This window comes from Podarcis erhardii (genome assembly GCF_964252035.2).
Source record: "Podarcis erhardii genome assembly, chromosome: 6".
Taxonomy (NCBI): domain Eukaryota; kingdom Metazoa; phylum Chordata; class Lepidosauria; order Squamata; family Lacertidae; genus Podarcis; species Podarcis erhardii.
Window position 1 is genome coordinate 37,501,531 of NC_138510.1, and position 19,293 is coordinate 37,520,823.

The window sequence follows — 19,293 nt, forward strand, 5'->3', positions numbered from 1 at the left end:
GATGAGCTTTGCCAGCATTTTTAGATATGTGTCCTATCACTACTGACACATAGACATTTTTATTTCTAGGAGATCCATTTTGGATGTGTTAAGATGAGGCCTGATCATATAGGATTGGTCAAGGAACTCTGTGGTCATGCTTGGATTTACTGTATATTGCTTTGGAAATAGCATGTTTTTCATTTTGTTTTTCAGGAGTTCCAATTTTAAAATGACCAGACGAGAATTGAAATCAGGGCAAGCCGATTCTATTGAATATAAACAGAGCAGCAACTGAGAGACCCACTGGAAATTTACCTCTTCATGCATGGTTTGGGAAGCTGAAAAAGCAAACTGTAAGGGCTGGGAAATAGGTTCCACCTCATTACAAGATTAATTGTGTCTAAATGAAAAGCAGCAGGTAGTGAAAACTTTAAAGTGCTTAAAAAGTATTGCCCAACAGACAGGTAATCCAGTGATATATGGCGTACATGCTGCCTTTGACATGCATTGGCCTTAATTATAACGAAAGGAGCTAAATTCATTCCTTGTCAAGGCAAATGTTTTCATTGTGATGTGGAAATGTGACTGTAGAGAGAATTAGTTTGCCAGAGTTTTAAAATGCACTGTTAATCCAGAATAAATGATGCAGCCAGTTCCTGGGTTCCATCCCATACCACACATCCCCTTCTAACGTTCTAGCATGACAAATAAATAAAAGGATTTGAAAGCAGAGCCATAGACACAGACCTGGGCTGATTGCTCTGAGCTCTGCTAAGTTCTGTATGGAACCAAGTAAATTCCAGGTTTTTGAGCCCCACTATAAGTTTGATTCAAGAATGCCTATAAATTTATTTTTTTTAAATGATATTTTATTAAATTTTACAGAAAATTAACAATCAACAAAAATCACAAAAACAACAAACATCAAAAATGCAAACAAGACAGGGAATAAAAAAGAAAACATAAAAAAGATTTAACATAAAAATGGAAAAAATAAAAAGAAACTCTTTTTCAATTTAATAACCTTCAAAACCTTATTTTCTTTACTTCCACCTGCCTTCCTTTCTTGTATTCCACTTTAAAAATTATTTCAGCAAGCTCATGCATTATTCATTTCCATCCTTTATCCCTCCCTTTGTACCCTTATTTATCTTAGTCACTAGAACCCCTTCCTTTCATTTTCAATGCCTTCAACATTCATAAATTTTACAATGCTTTTGTAAATACGCTTTAAACTTCTTCCAGTCCTCTTCCACCTGCTCTTCTCCTTGATCTCGGATTCTGCCGGTCATTTCTGCCAGTTCCATATAGTCTATTAGTTGCATCTGCCATTCTTCCAAGGTGGGTAGATCTTGCGTCTTCCAGTGCTTTGCAATAAGTATTCTTGCTGCTGCTGTCGCATACATAAAAAATGTTCTGTCCTTCTTTGGCACCAATTGGCCGACCATACCCAGGAGAAAGGCCTCTGGTTTCTGCAAGAAGGTATACTTAAATACCTTTTTCAGTTCGTTATAAATCATTTCCCAGTACGCCTTGATCCTTGGGCACGTCCACCAAAGGTGAAAGAAAGTTCCTTCAGTTTCTTTACATTTCCAACATTTATTATCGGGCAAATGGTAGATTTTTGCAAGCTTGACTGGGGTCATGTACCACCTATATATCATTTTCATAATATTCTCTCTTAAGGCATTACATGCCGTAAATTTCATACCGGTGGTCCACAACTGTTCCTAGTCAGCAAACATAATGTTATGGCAACATCTTGTGCCCATTTTATCATAGCAGATTTTACCGTTTCATCTTCAGTGTTCCATTTCAACAGCAGATTATACATTCTCGACAATATCTTAGCATTGGGTTCTAACAGTTCTGTTTCCAACTTTGATTTTTCCACCTGGAAACCATTTTTCCTATCCAAGTTATAGGCCTCTCTTACTTGAAAATAGTGTAACCAGTCTCGCACCTTATCTTTAAGTTTCTCATAACTCTGCAATTTCAAATTGTCCTCCTCCTGCTCCAAAATTTCCCAATATTTTGGCCAATTAGATTCCATATTAAGTTTTTTCAAGGCCTTTGCCTCCATAGGTGAAAATCACCTTGGGGTTTTGTTCTCCAAAAAATCCTTATACTTCATCCAGACATTAAACAGTGCTTTCCTGACAATATGATTTTTAAATGCTTTATGTACTTTAACCTTACCGTACCACAGATATGCATGCCACCCAAACGCATTATCGTATCCTTCCAAATCTAGAATGTCCGTGTTTTCAAGAAGTAGCCAATCCTTCAACCAGCAGAAAGCTGCTGCTTCATAGTACAGCTTAAAGTCCGGCAGGGCAAACCCCCCTCTATTCTTTGCATCAGTAAGAATTTTATATTTTATTCTGTGCTTTTTGCCCTGCCAGACAAATCTAGAAATTTCTTTTTGCCACTTCTTGAAACAGTCCATCTTGTCAATAATTTGTAACGTCTGAAAGAAAAACAACATTCTTGGCAATACATTCATTTTAATAGCCGCGATTCTACCCAGTAAGGAAAGCTTCAAATTTGTCCAAATTTCAAGATCTTTTTTCACTTCTGACCAACACTTCTCATAGTTATCTTTAAATAAGTTAACATTCTTAGAAGTCATATTCACTCCTAGGTATTTTACTTTTTTCACCAATGTTAAGCCTGTTTCTTCCTGAAACCTTTCCTTCTCAATCGGTGTTAAATTTTTCTCTAATACCATTGTTTTTGATTTATTCAATTTAAAGCCTGCCACCTGGCCAAATTCTTGTATTATTTCCAAGGCTCTTTTAGTGCTAGGGATTGGCTCCTGTAATGTCAGTACTAGGTCATCTGCATAGGCTTTAAGTTTGTAATGTTTAGCTCCGACCTGTATACCCTGAATCTGTTGGTCCCTTCTAATCATGTTCAGCAAAATCTCCAGGACTGAGATAAAAAGCAGAGGGGAAATCGGGCAGCCTTGTCGTGTCCCTTTCTCTATCTTAACTTCTTCTGTAACTTCATTGTTCACTATTAGTTTTGCCTTTTGTTCTGAATAAATCGCACCTAAACCATTTCCAAACCTTACTCCCACCCCCATCCCTTCCAAATTTTTCCTCATAAAAGTCCAAGAGATATTGTCAAAGGCTTTCTCTGCATCTATAAATATCAAAACAGCTTTTGTATTAATATTAACTTGTAATTTTATGTATCCTTTCTACTAAAACTTTTTTCAATCTTTTAGCTAATATATCAGCAAAAATTTTGTAATCCACATTAAGAAGGCATATGGGGCGGTAGTTCTTAAGTTGTGTCTTTTCAGACTCATTTTTCGGTATAAGCGTGATGTAAGCGTCTTTCCACGACTCCGGCGCTCTTTTCCCCTCCATAATTTCATTGCAGACCTCCGTTAGCGGTTGAATTAAATAGTCTTTCATGACTTTGTAATATTTGGAGGTTAGCCCACCCGGGCCTGGAGATTTGCCTAATTGCAAATTCTTAATGGCACCTTCGACCTCCTGTTCAGTAATTTTATCATTCAATATTAATTTATTCTCTTGAGATATTTTTTGTAATCCATTTGTTTCTAAGAATCAGAAGAATGCCTATAAATTAAGAACCACACTAAGCCAGGTCAGTGGCAGTGTTACTCATTTTTAGAATTTCCCTCATAATGGAATAGTACTTTTGGTTTCTGGATGCCTACGTTGGGCATCACTTAATAGTGGCATGCTTGAGGTTTATTTCTCTCTCCTTTCTTCAGCATTCATGGAATTCTTTCCCCAAACCACAGGTTGTCTTTGCTGGATCAGAGCAAATATGTGCAGGAACGGAAAATGTCAGCAATCAAGCATACTAGCTTCTAATGTTCTAAAGGAATTTTACATAGTTCTTAATAGTAAAGACCTGCATATTCCACAATGGCTATTTGCATTTCTGTGTTGTGCTTGAGAGAGCTGAAAGCATTTCAAATGCATTAGCTCATTAATTCATTCAGCAGCACTGTAAGATAGATCAGTTTTATTATTTCTGTACTGTCATTTCAGAGTGGAAGATGAGAGTATAAGGCTGCCTAGTGATTTCATAGCAGAGGTAAGATACCGTAGTTCAGTCCCTTAGCCACTATGCTACACTAACTCTCGCTATGATATCAGTCAGGAGTAATCATTGTCTATTGATTTCAAAGAGTCAGTAGTCTCATGAAATGTTCATTTTGTCAAGGGGGTGGCCAGTTCCACTCCCAAGTTCATTCATTTTATTTATTTATTTATTTATTTATTTTTATGGTTTTTCCAAATTACTACAAAACAAATTGAACTACTTTAATTTAATACAATTTCTTAAAATCAGGTTTCCCGCTCGTGTTGCAAATATATGTCAATCATTTCCTCCCGTAGCCGCATCATTTCTTATTTAGTGTCCAGTGGTCACTTGCCATTAAACCATTCTTCTAGCTGACCGCTTTTTCCTCCTTACAAATAGCACCTCTGTTACATCTTATAAAATAAAATCCAGTTCATGTGGGTAGTCCTTCATATACATTTTTGCTCCAGACCTGATGTGCCAAGAAAGTTCATTACTATCTTCCATTGTCCAGTTCTTTGCAGTGTTTATCTGAATTGTACAAGATCACATTCCATTCCTTCTGCTGTTTGCAAACTAGCATATGAGTTGCAGCAATAAATAATACACAGGGTGCACCTCCAAACTTCCACCATTAAAATTCCCCTCTGGAGTTCTTTCTCGGCACACAGTTAAGAGCAAGATATTTTCTCAAATTCAGCCTCTTTTCCACATCTGTTCAGCTGCAGCTCATTCTCTCCCTCCTCCCATTCCTCCTACAACACCCCAGTCCAGATACTCATAGATAAAATCCATTCAGTCTAGATCTGGGGGGAAGGCATAGCAAAACCATATTAAATTCCTTATTGAGCATAAATAAAAAGCCTCCCTCCACTTTTTGAAGTTTCAGACAGAGTAACAAAGCAATGGCTACACACGTTTCTTTCATTGTGCAGGGGAAGACAAGAAAAGGAAAGACCATTTGAAAACCGTAAGAAAGCACAAAGCACCTTGTCCTTGTCCTTCTTTTCCCGGCTGTTGTAGGGATTCTCAAGCTTCAGAAAAACATTCAAATACCTTCAGAGAGCCAAGCCTAGTCCTTTTGTCAGCTGACTGATCACAGCCCATTAGCATGTGTCAGTCCAGGAGCACCTCTTGATGAATGCCATTTGTCCAGATTAAGGAGGAACCATCTACAAATCGTGCCAGTAACAGAGGCTTGTCCATGGCAGGAACATACACCCAGGTCGCGCCCACTTTGCATTTCAAGTTGGCAGACACAGGATTGTGTACCACTGTGGGATGCAGTGAACTCCCCAGACCCTACTACCTCTTCCCCCTGCCTGAACTTCCTTGCAGCCCCCAGAGGGCTATGAAGAACAACCACCATTGATCGTGGGCATGGCCAGAAACCCCAGGTTCATTCCTAAGTAGGAGGTTTCTGGAATAAAAACTCATGCAAGGCATATTCAAAGCAAAGCAGGCCAGATTTAAGCACCTTTTTTAAATTTCTGCTGCACCAGTACAGAACCTCAGGGCAACACCTCCACCTTTGGTGGAACCCCAAAGGTGCTTCCCCAAAGAAGGAAATCATTGAGACTATTATACTTTACTTGGCATACCCCAATACATGTGCACATACAGTGGTGCCCTGCAAGACGAATGCCTCGCAAGACGGAAAACTCGCTAGACGAAAGAGTTTTCCGTTTTGGAGGTGCTTCGCAAAACGAATTTCCTATGGGCTTGCTTCGCAAGACAAAAATGTCTTGCGAGTTCCTGCAGGTTTTCCCCCCCTTTCCCCCCCTTTTTCTAAGCCGCTAAGCCGCTTATCCGCTAAGCCGCTAAGCCGCTAAAAGCCGCTAAACCGCTAATAGCGCTAAGCCGCTAAGCCGTCAATGGGCTTGCTTCACAAGACGAAAAAACCGCTAGACGAAGAGACTCGCGGAACGGATTCTTTTCGTCTTGCAAGGCACCACTGTAGTATTTGTTACATAACTCTTTAATCTTTGAGATATTTCAGATATTTCAGTTTCTGCCAATTTTAATCACACTCATAGCACAAGGTATATATTTGCATACAGGTAAAGTTGAGAGGACAAGTCCATAAGCCTCAGCCAGTAGAAAAAACAGAGACATCTGGTATATTAAACAGACAACTAATGCTTAAACATATAAATAGTGAAACTTTCCATCATTTTCTCTCTGAATTTAAGTAACAGCTCTTTGTAGCTTCTAATTAAGACCCTGTGTGAGTTATTTCTCTATTTTAAGCCTAGGGTTACAAAGTTTTGGGGTGCAAAGACTTTAGGCATTTCCTTCACAATATATTCTCTGCCAGGAGTGTAGAAATATGCTTCATATTTGTTCTCTTCCAGGAATGTAGAAAGATGCTCAACTGGTGATGGACTGTAACCTAGAGCATTAGATTTTAGTGCAAAATCCAGTATCTTCTGCAGAATTGGGGGGGAGGGGGAGTCCTTAGTTTTCGCTGCTAAATTTATTTTGGAATATTGTTAGCAACTACTGCTAAAAGTATATAAACCAGAAAGGGTATTGAAAGGAAAAGGGGACGACAGAGGACGAGATGGTTGGATAGTGTTCTCGAAGCTACCAGCATGAGTCTGACCAAACTGCGGGAGGCAGTGGAAGACAGGAGTGCCTGGCGTACTCTGGTCCATGGGGTCACTAAGAGCCGGACACGACTAAACAACTAAACAACAACAACAAGTAAATTTTTATTTATACCCCACCCTTTCCGACCAAGACCGGGCTCAGGGAGGCTAACATGAAATATCAAATTCATTAAAACACAACCAAACAATTGATTAAAATACAGCTTAAGAATTAGAATCAGGATAAAATTAAATGACTGCCCACAAATTTCAAATGTAGGGGTCGGGAACCTCAAGTATTCATCAGGGCCAGCTATCTATATTAGTCCCACATGAGCAGATAAAAGGGCCAAAGAGTTGTATGCTTTGTGCAATATTTGAGAGACAGTGGGTGTGTTGAAGGAATCCTTACTACACAATCTGTGAAAGAGTCCTTGGATACAGGTGGGTGAGACTTTAAAAACTCTTAAAGTAGGCCTCTACACAAGTTTGACTCTTGCTATTGGTGATTTTGTTATCAGCCAGGCAGTAATTGCATTTTTCAATTTCTTCCATTACTTTGCAGTAGATGTCTGTGTAATACCATCTCTCTCTCTCTCTCTCTCTCTCTCTCTCTCTCTCTCTCCCCCCCCCCCTCTATACGCACACACACAAACAAACAAACAGCAAGCATTATTTTCAGAAGACCGAATCCTCCATACAGTGATGCCCATGTAAATCAGAAGCTGCTTCACCAGCTTTGGTTGCATGCTGGTTTGTGAGCTGGATAATTAAAAAATGTTCTGGAAATAAGCAATAATGGTAAAATGATGTTTTGACAAGGAAGCCATATTTAGCTGATGGAGAGATGAACAAAGTAGATGGTTGAGTAGGTACTGTAAAAGCAAAACTGAACAGCAGATTATGCTGCTGTTCAGCACACCTTGGACAAATTTGATAGATTTTGCAGAATAACACTGAACATGGAAGCTTGAACATGGGAATGTCACCAACTCTGGAGCCTGGACTGGGGTATCACCAAAGCCCTTGTGGTGATCAGATGTTTCTGGAGCACCAGCCAACCACATCAAGTCCAACAGTAGCAGAGAGGCAACAAGAAGAAAGGACTTTTTTCAGCCTATGAATGATACACGTAGCTCCTTCCCAATGTTTTCCCCTCCACTGATATTCCTTTGACCCCAGAACAGAATGTGGAGCAGCATGCCTTTTTTGACATGCGTTAAGGGAGTTAATTGTTTATCAGTACAATCCTATGCCTGCCCCCTCAGAATTAAGTCCTTTGGGTTCAGTAGGACTCCCAGGTAAGTGTGTATAAGATTGCACTCTTAGGGGAGGGGCCATAGTTCAGAGCTATTTTTGCTATGCTCAATGGCTGGCATTTGCAGCTAAAAGTTCTTGTAGCAGAGTTAGTGAGACCTCTGCATGATGTGGAGAGCCACTGACAGTCAAAGACTCATTAGCAAGCTCAAATGAATCATTGGTCTGGTAGTTCATATATTAGCATGAAACCAAGCAGATGCAACAGACTCAGTATCACACAGAAGCAGTGACCCCTACAAAGCTACAGAATCAAATTCTGCATGCCAACCAGGAAGATATTTCTTGAAGTGAACACACAAAACCAGAGGCTCATTAGGAAAAACAACAACATGCATGCATATTCATTTCACGATGGCTGTATTGACCTGAATAGGTAAAACAACCATCACAGGTCCAACACCACACAGAGAACTGTGTATATAACCTCTGCTTTTGGATTTGAAATAATGTCCCAAGTTTCTGTTCAGAAACCTGTTCCTCCTTTCTGATTCTCATTCCAAGGAAAGTAGGTGCATATGCCCTGTCATAAACATCCAGAACAGCGTATGTTTGATCCAGAGTATGTTAGTTGCACTTAGGTCACACTGAAAACAATGTGAAAAGTTACCTCATGGCTAAATGGTGACCCATTCATTTCAATGGAAATTAAGTTTTACGCAGACATAATTTCCATAGACTTCAGTGAGAATAAACTTCCCAGTAAGTGTGCATAAGATGGCAGCCAAAGTCTGTATCCAGCTCAGTACCTATACAAAAACAAGCCCTAATCTTAACAACTTGCAGAGTGTTAAAAATTTTCATACACCTGTATAGCCATTCCATTGGTAAATTAATTCACAGAGTGACATTATCAGTGCTGTAGGCTTCTCTGGAATTCCCAGCATTATGCTGTTTTCTGTCCGTTTCAGCACTACTTGTAGATAAGTTGCTTGAGGATATTGCCTTTAGTGCATGCAATTTTGAATGCCAACGGCTATGGAACAAAGCCTGAATCCAATTTACTGTGCAGAATTGACTCCAGTGGTTCTCTTTTCCCTGATTAGAATGGAACCAGCTCCAAAATAGCAGAGCTTCAGTCTGTTGTTTGTCTGCCCAGAAAATCAACACAGTATATCCAGAGACCTGAGATAGGCTTCAAGAAAATCTTGAAACTTCCACCGAATAGAAGTGAAATCAGGATGTGCGGGTGACCTTCATGTGTACGTGTGGAGCTGTCAAATATGGAAAGGGCTCTAACAGTGAGCAGGAGTGAATATTTTTTCTTGTGTATTTCAAGATCCGGAAACTAAATAATTACTTATCGGTGTTAACATTTGCAGTTGTGACATTTGCCTTTGACTTCCTGAAGATTATTATAAAAAGCTAAAATGCCATCTTCCTACTAGCACCAATGGCAATGCAACACTCCTTTCATTCTCATGTGTATGAGCCTCTTATCATATGCAAGTGGAAGGTGGCAAGGCTGTTAGAAATCTATCGTGTTAAATGAAGACACCAAAAGCATAATCCAGAACTTTTAGAATGAGCACGAGCTCCACTGGTTCTGCCACTGATAGGTCTGTACCAGAATGAGTAATCACTCATGTGATGAAGCAGAAGTGAGGCTATGCTACTGGCTCTACTTCCACTGGCAAATCCCTGAGCCATCCACACCTTCCTTAGAGTCCTTGCATGGAGTGTAGACACCCACAAAGCATCTTCTATGTGTGATAAGTTGGTTGCATGCACAGCCTCTATGGCATCCAGATTTCTGAACAACTGGGTGTCCAGATTGCGTGAAGCCTCTCTGTGTGGGTATCTTTGCCTGTGTCTGTGCCCAATGTGGAGATGTGGGAGCAAGGCTAATGGGGGTATGCTGTGCCAGGGGCAGGTCCATTAATGCAGCCCTGCTTCTTCTTCACATTATTTGCCCAAGAGGTGCAACTAAGGCCATTTCAAATAGCAGTTCACAAAGGTCAAACAGCTCAAGGGTCCTTACCCTCAAGGGTCCACTCTCTTCTGATACTGCAGAAAGATCAAGGACACTCAATGAATCAGCATAAGGTGCTACAGTTGTAATGGCAAATCCAGAGGTCCTGTATGGTAGATTTGGATGGTCTTGTGTGGTGTGCAAGGCTCATTGGATCCAATTCAAAGAAAGGAGGAGCTGAAGTTCAACTGTTTTTTGTTGGTGTATTTTTGGTAGGATAATGATTGTACCTGAACGGAGAAGCACAGGAAAAAAAGGACCAGGACAAGTGTGTGTGTGTGTGTGTGTGTGTGTGTGTGTGAGAGAGAGAGAGAGAGAGAGAGAGAGAGAGAGAGAGAGAGAGAGATGTAACAGTGGAGTGTAATCACTATCTCTAAATCTACTATATGTGTTTATATCTGTATTTTTATGCTATGGAAAATGTGCAAGCACACGTGGGAGGCAGTGTACAGTTAGAGTGCTGAAATGGGACCTGGGAGACCAGGGTTCAAATCTCCCCTCAGCCATGAAGTCCACTTTGGGCCAGTCACTCTCTCCCAGTCTAACCTACCTGGGCACATTAGCTTCAGCTAAGTTTCTGAAGAACTTAACTGGATACATATCTATTTTATTGACTGAGGGTTGGAGCCATTTGCAGGTGTGCTTAGAGTAGAGCCACTGAAATCAAAGGGAGTTGTTTGTAGGTAAAGGTAAAGGGACCCCTGACCATTAGGTCCAGTCATGGCCGACTCTGGGATTGCGGCGCTCATCTCGCTTTATTGGCCAAGGGAGCCAGTGTACAGCTTCCGGGTCATGTGGCCAGCATGACCAAGCTGCTTTTGGCAAACCAGAGCAGCGCACGGAAACGCCATTTACCTTCCCGCCAGAGTGGTACCTATTTATCTACTTGCACTTTGACGTGCTTTTGAACTGCTAGGTTGGCAGGAGCAGGGACTGAGCAGTGGGAGCTCACCCCGTTGCAGGATTCGAACCGCCGACCTTCTGATTGGCAAGTCCTAGGCTCTTTACAGCGCCACCCGCGTCGTAAACCATTATTTCAATGGATGTGCTCAAAACTTGTGTAAAGCTGGATCTAGCCCTAATTATTATTTTAAACCAACCCTGAGATTATTGAACAAGGCACAACATTAAAACCACCTCCGGAGTAAATACTGTAACTCACCAAATATTAACAAATTTTAAGTAAATGCCTTGCCAATTAAATTGGCACTATTTGCTGGCTATGATTATCCTCACTACCCTAGTCCCTGTGATGATGTGTGTGCCTGTTTTACCTACACAAACCATTCCATCTTTCATTGCAGAAGATGTTTGTCATCTTGTCAGGATAATTCATGGCTTCAGCTTCATCACAACCATTGTTTGTCTTTCTCCTTGTCTTTCAGTGAAAACAATGTTGCAGCTGGATGTACTGTGGAGGCCACCTGCTTCCAAAAAGCAAAGCCAGATGTGCAAGGCTGTGCCAGGGTGATATCTGTTGATCCAGAAGCCTCCACTTATTGCCTGCAATTTCTGAGATGCTGACAGTGCTACCATGGAGACTGCTGGTTTCTGTACCCCTGCTCAGAGAAGATCAGGCTGATAGCAGAAAGGAAGGTCACGTTCATAACACTGTGATTTATTATTTACAGTGCAGCAAACTGCAAGCCAATTAAGTACCTTTGTCTTTCTGAAACGGAATTCATGTAATTTATTTTTATCTCCTGTGCTGAAACAACAAAGTTGGCTAATGGTGGGGGGGTGGGGGAGAGGGGTCAGTTGCTGTGGTTTCTTGATGCAACTCTTCTAGTTGCTCCTGTTGACGCAGACTGGAATACATAGTGCAGGAGGTCAGAGAAGGATAACTCTGAATGCATGTATGTTTTCACACTGAACACAAACTTGCTAGCATCTTCAAAGGGATGGAGCCCGAGTCTCTTTCATATAGTCATATGTTTGCCAAGAGTGAGAGAGAAAGAGAGCTGTTATTATCCTTTTGCTTTTAGAGAAAATTAAAGCATCTTTTATGCTTGTTTCATAAAATGATAGGTCATTTCAATTCTTTGGGAAGAGGATGAAAGGTCTGATGGAGAGAAGATGAGAAGATGCTCATTCTCAGATCAGCTGTAGCATTAAACAATGAATGGGAGGGCTCGTTCAATTTCACTGCACACAGGTGGTGTAGTGACAATAAAGGTTTATTATATTATTATTTATTATTAAAAATGTGGAAAGCATGCGTAATTGAAGACAAAGACAGGCGGAAGGGTGATCTGAGTCCCAGTAATGAGGAGTGTCAGACCAAGAAATTTTGTCATCTTGTGAGAAAAAAAAGGTTCCCCACCTCTGATCTATGGGATTATCACCAGTGCATCACTAAAAAGGAAGAATTGCTTCACTAAAAAAAGACCCCAAAAATATACAGTTTTACATAAAATTTACATACACAGATTTTATATACGTAGATGCAAATCTGGAAATAACTACTATAATTCAAGAAGAAACACAATACATCTTACACAGTGGGAAGGCTGTAATTCAGGGATCCTTTTTGCTTGCCCTGTTTGCTGTCTAGACCCTAACTCTTGACAGGCAATTTTAGGGCCCCTGTTCTATGTTCTTGGACAAGATAGCCCTTATAATAGCTTTTTGACCAAAGTATTATGAGGTGGGATGCATGGCCACTGTCTTTTTATGCGTGAACTGCTTAAGCAGCATTTTACGATATATAATAGTCATAACAGGAAGGAGAGCAGCAAAAAGAAGCTGTCATGAGGATTGTTCAGGAAACACTGGATAAATTATGAGATCTGAAAAAATCATTATGTAAAACATAATAAATACCAACTGCAGGGCTCTGTACAATTGATCTTCCATGTTCTGTCCGCAAAGCATCATTCTACAAAGTTTAGTACACCATTGTTTGAGAGGTCTTGACAGTCATTGGTGTTGAGGTTTTGTCCATGACAAGCATTCATTGCTGGTGCTATCCTTACTTGTGTGTGTCTGTGTGTGTTCCAGGGGAAGGGGAAGTAGCAGAAAGAATCAATCAAAGTTCCCCCTTGCAACTAGTTTTACTGTGACGGTTTACAGTGCCCATATTTCACCTAATCAATACTGCACTGATTACTGCAGCCACCTACAATAAACAAGTTTCATTAAGATACAGCAACGTGTTTTGAGCCGTATTATCAGCTTTACCTCCTGTCGTGTAATTTCCCTACTTCATAAAGCAACCAAACATAATGGCCTTTTCACACACTAGGGATAATGTGGGGTACTGTGTTAAATTCCAATGCTCCACTCAACCCTTATTGTCTATTTATTATTGTCTATGACATGAGGTTTCATAAACAAGGCAGCCTATTGCATCAGATGCATGAGCTGGCCATTGAAGCTATTGGGTAAATATATGGATTCCACGTGTGCTTCAAAATTGTTTTCCTGGATCTGCTTCCTAAATATATTTTACTTTAGTGCCCCCAAGAGACTGAGACGTTTACCCTCCTGTGACTGTAAGATGACAGCATCTGTATGGTGGTGTTTTCTCTCTCCAGTGTGTGCCTCCTTTTTCAGAAACTCTGGCAAAGCATCAAGATGGCAACATTGGAATCCCAAGTATAGACACATACTATGGCACAGTCTACTGTACACTTGGTACGTGATTGCTCATAGGCTGCTTTTTGCATGACTTTCATCTGCTACTATGTTGTAAGACTTGGCTGCTAGACCTAGGAACCTTGGCATGGAAAGGGTGCTATCAAATCACTTCTGCCTGCCTACTTGGGTTGCTGATTACACATCAGTAAACTTTTTTTTCCTGCCACTTATCACAGCTGTACTCCTTTGTGGGCAGAGCTGATATTCGCATTTCAAAGAAAGGTTAAGACTACAGCAGGCTAAATATAACACAGCTTGTTCTCGCCTTGTTTTTTAATATACAAAAAATAAAAAATAAACGAAAGGTGATTATTTTTTAACCAGATCACTAGGGATTGACACCAGCTGCTTCCTAGATTTGCCACTGAAAGTATTTGGATTAAAGTGTATGAGAAAAGTACCAATGGAATAAAGGTCAGATTTGAGAGGGAAATAGTGACGGTACATTCCTAATAAGCCTAAGAAACACAAATCATATTGAGAAGAGACTGCAGATAGTAGAATAATATTTGTCTGTTTGTTCTCTGTAGCTCTCTTAACCTCAACCTCAACCTCAACTTTACGAACTTGAAAGTGGAAATCAGCAAGATTGCTTGGACTGGCAGGTGGGGATGAGGATATGCTTTGCTAAATGGAAGAACTATCTGCATATTTGCATGCTTCATTATAGAACTTTTAAAAAAAAATGCATTAAAAATCCACATATCTTCTTTGGCCACTTCTAAAACAAAATGCCCTTGGTTGTATCATGAAAGCCCTATATCTGCATTTTAAGTGTTCATTGGGGAAGAGATTTCCCTTTCCGAAAGCAATTCAGGCCAAATGGTGTGAAAACAATGTTTTTTTAACTTCCAGCTTGCAATTGTGTTCATCACTGAGCAAGTTGTTGCAGATTTTTTGTTCCTCTACTTATAACCATTATTTGGTGCCTCTGCTGTATATCATAACATGAATAAAAACAAGAAACTGTACACAAGGTGGAGGAGATGCATTTCATAGACCAATGAAAGCGAAGAAGTCACTCATATAATAATAATAATAATAATAATTTATTATTTATACCCCGCCCATCTGGCTGGGCCTCCCCAGCCACTCTGGGCGGCTTCCAAAAGAATATTAAAATACTATGATACATCAAACATTAAAAGCATCCCTAAACAGGGCTGCCTTCAGATGTCTTCTAAAAGTCTGGTAGTTGTTGTTCTCTTTGACATCTGATGGGAGGGCATTCCACAGGGAGGGCGCCACTACCGAGAAGGCCCTCTGCCTGGTTCCCTGTAACTTGACTTCTCGCAGTGAGGGAACCGCCAGAAGGCCCTCGGTGCTGGACCTCAGTGTCCGGGTAGAATGATGGGGGTGGAGACGCTCCTTCAGGTATACTGGACCGAGGCCGTTTAGGGCTTTAAAGGTCAGCACCAACACTTTGAATTGTGCTCGGAAACGTACTGGGAGCCAATGTAGGTCTTTCAAGACCGGTGTTATATGGTCTCGGCGGCCGCTCCCAGTCACCAGTCTGGCTGCTGCGTTCTGGATTAGTTGTAGTTTCCGGGTCACCTTCAAAGGTAGCCCCACGTAGAGTGCATTGCAGTAGTCCACGCGGGAGATAACCAGAGCATGCACCACTCTGGCGAGGCAGTCCACAGGCAGATAGGGTCTCAGCCTGCGTACCAGATGGAGCTGGTACACAGCTGCCCTGGACACGGATTTAACTTGTGCCTCCATGGACAGCTGTGAGTCCAAAATGACTCCCAGGCTGCACACCTGGTCCTTCAGGGGCACAGGTACCCCATTCAGGACCAGGGAGTCCTCCACACCTGCCCGCCTCCTGTCCCCCAGAAACAGTACTTCTGTCTTGTCAGGATTCAATCTCAATCTGTTAGCCGCCATCCATCCTCCAACCGCCTCCAGACACTCACACAGGACTGTCACCGCCTTCACTGGTTCTGATTTGAAAGAGAGGTAGAGCTCATCTCCTTATTCCCAAAGTTCTTGAGGCCTCCTAGACATGACAGAACAAGTTGCTAACTCTAGAACTCAGGGGTGAAAATGAGACCCTTTTATTTCATTCCAGTCCTGAATAAGTGCTCTGATCTCTGTGCTTTAAAGTGAGTAGGTTTCTGTTTTTTAGCAGAGTCTTTTAACATTCTGCAGTGATGCAATAATACTGTCAGAACAAGGATATATGTTTGAGTGATTGGCCATTAAAAAACTCCAGAAAGGCACTGGAATGAAATTATTGTATTCTTAATTTTCTGTGCAGTCCTTTTTCTACTGGGAGATGAATCATTACTGTCCAGTAAAGGGATGGTGTCATATTTAAAGAACTGTGATGCTTCTAATTATTGCCCACAAAGCACATTCAAACAGGGTTATTAAAATCATTGTGTTTTAAATTCTAATCTGTGCATACAACTAACTCTCCTTCTTCTACAAACACAAATCTTGCCTAGAAGAGAAGCAAATATTCACAGGTGTCAAAGAGTCATGTCTGATTTGAGGAGCTTTGCAAACAAGGCGCATCAAACAAAAGCAGCTGGGTGAATAAGGCGGAATTACAAAACACCACCAAATGAATGAAGCATACTGAAACCTTACAGTTGCCAATTTCAAGGTCTTGTGAGCTTCAAATCTTTTCCCTTTAGCAATCACATCAGACATTGTCAATCCATCCAGTTTAGTGGCCCCAGACTGATATCTAGATGTTAAAACTGAAATTTTGCTTTGCAGAATGAGCAGGAGGATCCTAAAGACAAGAGGTCTGTCTTCTTCTTCTTCTTTGGCGATCACTCATAGCCGAGTAAGATTGTCTTCCATAGACACGGTTTTAACAATGAGTCCGCAAGTGACTGTGGAGGCCAATTCTGGATCCACACGTCCTTCCCCGATGGGGACATTGGTTTCTGGGTGGGAGTTGATCACGGTGTGGATTTGCCAAGTGTGCCTTCCTCTTAGCACGTTTCTCCCTTGCATCCTAAGTTTGAGTGTCTTCAAAGTCCATGACACCTTTGGTAAAGGCTGTTCTCCAACTGGAACGCTCACAGGCCAGTGTTTCCCAGTTGTCAGTGTTTATACTACATTTTTTTTAGATTTGCCTTGAGACAGTCTTTAAACCTTTTTTGTTGACCACCAGCATTACGCTTTCCATATTTAAGTTCAGAATAGAGTAGTCGCTTTGGAAGACGATCATCAGGCGTCCGCACAACATGACCAGTCCAATGAATTATTGCTTCAACTGATGATCTTTGCTTCTTCCAGTACACTAATATTAGTTCGCCTGTCTTCCCAAGTGATGTGTAAAATTTTTCAGAGACACCATTGATGGAATCTTTTGAGGAGTTAGAGATGGCATTTATAAGTGGTCCATCTTTCACAAGCATATAGTAAGGTACAATAGCTTTGTAAACAAGCATTTTACCACATGTTGCGGTACACACTAAAATCATGTGTATACTGCTTCCCAAACCAGCAATAAGACCACCCTGGAGGTAGAATAAATGGGAGTACATACGCAGCCCAGGTTGAGCATGTACTAGAACAATACATCATTGAATTGCAATGAATGATATGAATGGGAAAGAATGAATTTGCTCCTCATGTACAAATTCAAATACCTGTAGGTGTGAACTGATTCAAATGGGGAAAAATTGGATTAACAGCTAAATCATGATCAAAGGTGGACATGCCTTTAGCATTGCTGCATGGGATTTTCCACACACATAACAGAGTCAAGATGCATCCATGCATATGCTTTTCCCTAACTACTTTCAATTTCTAGATGGCAGGGGTAAGAGGATAAAACTTGAAATCCATTTCTCTCCCCTCCAACACTAAGATAAAATAGGGACAGCAATTTACTAGAAAAAACACATAATTGTGCTCCATGCTTGAGCTCCATCAAAAGGGACCATTGGAGTGAATACTTTGCAGCATAATTGTGTGTCATTGTCATCCTGCCTTCCCCCCCTCCAGCCCCCAGTATATGCTTAACTAAAATAACTTGCTCCATGTTTTTCAATCATGTGGGCAGATACAAGGTGTGACCACTTTTTCCTGCCTGATACCCATAGCCCACTCTACTGCACATGGATTTAGGAGAAAGAACTTTCATGGCCCAACACCCCACATTTTAGGATTTAAGCACTTTTTCCATTTGCTATGCTGCTATCACTGCTTGAAATTTGGGGCACATTCATTCATTCTTCGAAGGTCACACTGCACTAACTTGACCTCTGCATTGATTTCTTTGAAGAATGCATTATAAATCTAAGGAATTAATAAGAAGTTCAAAATTCAACTCTAAATTAATTAAGGAAAACTTCTGAGCTGAACTGATAGAAAGCAATTTCGTGTCTCAGCTCCATGAAATTGTTTCTGGTATATTTCCAAACTGGGTTAAAGATCAACTTGGGGAGGAAAAAAATATTCTGTTTACTCTAAACAGTCATTTAATTAACCTTTACTTCTCCTAGGAATTGAAATCTAAAGGGCAGTTTCAAGAAGTCAGTTTACTGTGCAATGGCTAAATCAAAGGCACCCCCCCCCACAAGGTGAAATCTTGATTTCATTGATGTCAGTGATGTATTAAATAGGGACTGCTTTATCCGCAGAAATAACAATAGGCTCAATGTAAGAAATCTGATGAAAGAACATTCCACATTGAAGAGCCACTTCTGTAAAATACTTGCACTGACAATAACCCAACTTTAGCCTTTCTGTCAACCTATTCACAGGCTGCCTGCTGTATGCCAGGGTCAGTGAACTTTATTCAATAAACTGACCACATACTCATGTAGCTGTGACTTAACTCTCCAATGGAATGTGGCTTGCAAGTATTGCTTTGAATTTATAGGCTTTTTAATGACACATTGTTTGCATCAATTAATTGGTTCTAAAGCAGTTAAGTGCAATATGGCTGGGTAGAGTCAGACAGACATACAGAGCTATTGTAACCAAGTCAGACAATGTGTATGAATTCTGTCAGCTCTCCAGGTTCTCAACCAGAAGTCTATTCCAGTTCTCATAACAATGATATTTTTAAATGGAGAAGGCAAGATTTGAAGCTGGGACTTTCTACCTCTCTGTTACTATAGATCCTTCACATGTGATACTTTCTGCTTCTGCCATTTAATAAAATTTCCCTTTCAAAATGATCTTTTCTAGAAGCTTCCCTTATTTTTAAATTTTTTTAAAAAAGAAACTCTAGAAGAATATGGACTTGATGTGCCTAAGACTAGGGCAGCGGGGACGAGATGCTTACAAAATTCTCCTGATCTGAGTTTCTTCCTGGATATAGGGATTCTGAATTATCTGCTCATTTTGCAGAACAGTACCAACATGCTAACAATCTACCATTCTTCCATGTATTTATTTATTTATTTATTTTAAAAAATCATAGTTTGATCAGACTTCTACGGCTCTTCAAATTGCAACAATTTTCAATTGATATTCCATTTCAGGAAACTGTGCCCTCTTTTGTTCTCTTTTTTAAGTGATATGTTTGCTCTGTTCTGGTGATATCTATGTGGTCTCCCTACCTTTATTTGTTACCAATGTACATGGCTAGGAGAAGTGCAGAGAAAATAAACACCATGGGGCATCTGCAGCAGTACAGTCAGGCATCTTCATCTTCCCCAGCTGCAACAAAACATGTCTCTTCAGTATTGGTCTCTACAGCCACAGTTTGACTTCACCCCCAAATGCACACTTCTCCATTGTCTCCAA

The 19,293-nt window shown here is 40.6% G+C and overlaps 1 long non-coding RNA gene across 1 annotated transcript; it reads left to right on the forward strand.

Annotated features, from left to right (window-relative positions):
• The first annotated feature begins 210 nt into the window (after window positions 1-210).
• LOC309343503 lies at window positions 211-3,893 on the forward strand. The gene is made up of 2 exons (XR_014157319.1): window positions 211-335; window positions 3,764-3,893. It is a non-coding gene; the product is annotated as an uncharacterized lncRNA (long non-coding RNA).
• The last annotated feature ends 15,400 nt before the right edge of the window (window positions 3,894-19,293 follow it).